The sequence below is a fragment of the Hemitrygon akajei genome, chromosome 28 (genome assembly GCF_048418815.1).
Source record: "Hemitrygon akajei chromosome 28, sHemAka1.3, whole genome shotgun sequence".
NCBI lineage: Eukaryota > Metazoa > Chordata > Chondrichthyes > Myliobatiformes > Dasyatidae > Hemitrygon > Hemitrygon akajei.
Genome location: NC_133151.1, coordinates 35,518,332 through 35,522,362, shown reverse-complemented (window position 1 = coordinate 35,522,362; position 4,031 = coordinate 35,518,332). Strand labels below are relative to the sequence as shown.

Sequence of the window (4,031 nt, the reverse complement as noted above, 5' to 3'; positions counted from 1 at the left end):
GGCCTGGAACAGAGTCAACGAAAAGCAGAATTCAAACCAATCAGATGTCCTGCAGCCAATGACACTGGAGCAGGAGAACTGTTCGGAAAATATGAATATAAAAAGGAAACTTCAAATGTGCTAGCAGCGATAACTCTTTCCGGAAACCCACCATCGCAAGGAACAACCCCCAAGTCGGTGATTGTGAGAAGAAAGGATCGATCACTTGGCCAATTGAGCTGCGTTAATTTGGTGATATAGTTGGGGAAAGTAGTCTGAGTGAGTATTGGTGCAGAAGGAATCGCAGAATTCTTGTTCTAAGTTGTTGGCCCGGTGTCGACATAGTTACGTTGTCGTTTATCCAGAGACAGTAAAATTTTGATATTTACAATTTACAGAGTGAATTTCCTAACCTAGTTCCATTGACGAACTGTCAATACTAGTGGGACTATTAGCTTTGGAGAAGTTGAAATGTCTGACAGCTCTAACCCTGTCCACGTCACATTTCTGTGCGATTTGCCAGCAGATCTGCTCCTCAATCTTCTACGAACTATGGACAGAATTACAGTATAATCCCAACAATTTGTTTGTTGGTTGTCATATTATTTATTCCTAAACTCAACTCATACTTACATATTCATCGGCTTTTCTAAAGAACATGCACGATCAGGATTTGTTTTCACTTCTGCTGATGTGTGAAACAGGCACCATTTGCAGCCCGTCCGGCTCTCTGAGAGTTCAGCTCTCACTCAGTCCGATCGCTGGTGAATGCTCATTGGCTGTTGTATAACTCCCTCTGTTTGAGGATGGCGATGTCAACTGGCCGCAATAAAACCTGCTGCAGAGTGAGGATTGATCCGACAGAGAGCAGCTCGGGGTCTGTGGAATCACATGGAACAAGGGAGACGCTTCACTACTCGAAATTCCTGCAACATGGAGCGATAGTGTATAGGGGTCAGCATAGCTGCCTTTCAAGCTGCTCACCCGGTTTCTATTTCCAGCAATCGACGTGTGTTGTGCCTGTTTTTCAGCACTTGCTTCATAAACGTCTCGGCCTGGAATCACTCAGCCACATTATTTCCGTCTCTATGAAATGATAATTTCTGCTCGTTGTTCGTCTATTTTAGCCCAGTGTTTCTCTTTCCAATTTGTCTTACCACCATCATGTATTGGTCTCGCCCTATCAGAGATGTCCACCTTTTCTTTTCCCACCAAACTTCTCACCTTCTTTGACACTGAAAGCTATCTTATTCTCTCACCATTTCTAATTGAGTGTCACGATCAGAAAGGTTAATCCCGTCTCATCACTCACAAATGTTTCTTGAGGTAATGAGTGTTTCCAGTATTTTCTGTTCAATCTGTTCAATACCAGACACAGCTTCATGCAGCGGAGACAAATGCGTCCACGATAGGCGTTCACACTAAGAATACTTCTGTCCACATTAAAACGGATATTTCGGCGAATCTCCTCCTACTGCGCATGCGCAGGACACGCATCTAACGAAAACAAGCGACATATTTGGTGTCGAATCTCGCTGTGAAAGACTCGGTGCGCATTCGTTCACTTTCAGACTAGAAAAACTTTAACGACAGACATTTGATGGCTCTCACGCAGGAGTTAAAACTAAAAAACTCAAATACTGGTGCGTATGGCGGCAACCGACAGGGAGTTCACGGACAGTGGGACCCGGCTGACGACGGACATTGAAAACCTGACTAACTCTGTAGCTTTAATAAAGCCCCTTGTGAAATTATAAAACATGTCTGCATCAGTATTTTCTTGTATTTCCACACAGTGTTACATTAGGCTGTTACACATCTATTATCAGAGAAGTACTTGCATAAATAGGTTATCCACCTTCATACAGGCAAAGGCAGAAAACAGGGCAAAGTGAGTATACTTATTTATTCAGTAACTTAAAGGAGAATGTATTTGGTGAGTGCATTTCTGACTCCTCTGGCCTCAGGCTCATGGCCGTCTGTTCTGAAATTATTAAGTTGTGTTGAAGAAAACAATGAAATGTCGCCATCTGTTCCGGCACATCATGATAGCGTTTTTAGATTTCTCCGGTTACCCCGTCCACACTTCTCTAGCCAATCCGGCGTTTTCAGATTTACACATTCTGGAGGGGGTTTTAGAAAAGCTCCGTTTTTGGGGTAGGAAAAGGGCGTTTCATTGTGGACGGAGGGTCAAAACGAAGAGAAAATCCTTTGGTTACGTATTTATCCGGTCTAGTGTGGAGGTGTGCCGTCTTGTTATCGCTGTACCGTCATTGTGCCGACTCCTCTGAGCTTTAAAAGGCAAACACGAGGGAAACACGAAGAGTCTCGGCCCGAAACGTCGACAGTGCTTCCTCCTATAGATGCTGCCCGGCCTGCTGCGTTCTACCAGCATTTTGTGTGTGCTGCTTCGAGCTTTGCTTTGTTCAAAATTCAAAGCTCACTAGTGTGGAGATACCGGGGATTGAACCCGGGACCTCATACATGCAAAGCATGCGCTCTTCCACTGAGCTGCATTCCCACATTAATGAGGAGAGTAATGTTCAGACCAATCCTTCCAGCATATCACAATTGAGCAGTGCAACACAGACAATGGCTGACGTCCACGGTCAGGGAGCACGTACCACATTCTGAAGGATCGTCTCAGCCTCGCTGTTATGTCCATTGAATGGTTTCCTAGTGAAAAATGTTGGACGCTTGACCTCACAATCAACATCCTTATGACACTCCCGCTTATTGTTTACCCGCACTCTGCTTTCTCTGTCGCTGTTACACTTTATTCTGCATTTTATTATTGATTTACCTTGTTGCCTGTCAACGCACTGTGTAATGATTTGATGTCTGTGAAAAGTATGAAAGAGAAGTTTTTTGTCACATGTGAGGTGTGATTGATAATCAATCTGGCATAAGGTTGAAGGAGTCAATTTTTGGAAAACCTAGCACATATATTGTTCAACATAGTCCCCTCCTATATTTGCACACTTAGTCCAGTGGTCGTGGAGCATACGGATCCCTTCTTTGTAGAAGTCGGCGTCTTGGACCTTCAGAAGTGTTTCACAGCAAGGGTGATTGATAGGTTCGTGGCATAAGGAGAAGGAGATGTTCTGTATAACGTTCTGTATAATCGTTCAGAGAGTGATCCTGTCATGTAGAAAGACCTTTATAACTCATCTACTGCAGCTGGATCACCATATTCCCTGGGTGGGCTCAAAACACCAACCTTTTGGTCAAGAGCTGAATGCGCTCTCGATTGTGCCACAAAGACAGGGAGTGAAAGAAGGATTAAATGGCCCATTCCTTCGCAGGAAGATGTTCACTAGTATTTGATGCTGGAACACGGCTTTCCCCAAACTGCTTGAATGATTTACATCAGAGCGTCGCTGACACTTTGAAAAGTAAACGTTAAGAACAAATATTTGACAGAATTAGAAGCTGCACGGGGGATTCCCAATAAATTCATAGCGCATCTCCAAACGATTCAGCCACAATTGTACACTCCTCACAACTTGGCTGGGCAGGCAGAAGAGCCTTTTACATGGAACCTGGTCACTGTGTCTCGGAACGTATGGGGAGTGTGTCGATCCCGGGTCTGAGTGAACAGGACAATAACTGAAGTAAAATCTGATATTGCTGGAAATATTCCACCGCTTAGACAGCGTCTGCGGAGGATGAAACAGAGTTCACGTTTCAGGTCGATGACCTTCCACCCTGAGCTTTGGGCGCGTAGTTGGAGGAGGGAATTTCCTTTCTTGTCCTCAAATCGAGAGTAAGACCGCCTTCTCTTAAAACGTAAAGTATAGCAGAGGTGGATGATGCAAATATTTTAGCGAACACTCTACTCTGTCACTGAAGATTACACTGAATGGCGCTGATATAGAGAGTCGCTGAGAGGATATCTGAAGCAGCAGAACACCTATCGGGAGATTCTCCCTTCCCGGGATCACTGCAGACCGGACTGTTCCACATCCCCAGTGAACTGATCGTTTTTGCCCCATGAAAATTCAGTTTGAAATCACATTTAATATGGAAATATCAAAACTAATTCCTCGTCG

The 4,031-nt window shown here is 44.3% G+C and overlaps 1 non-coding gene across 1 annotated transcript; it reads right to left on the bottom strand.

Annotated features, from left to right (window-relative positions):
- Positions 1 to 2,428: 2,428 nt before the first annotated feature.
- trnaa-ugc (transfer RNA alanine (anticodon UGC)) lies at positions 2,429 to 2,500 on the bottom strand. The gene has a single exon. It is a non-coding gene; the product is annotated as a tRNA-Ala (tRNA).
- Between the last annotated feature and the right edge of the window lie 1,531 nt (positions 2,501 to 4,031).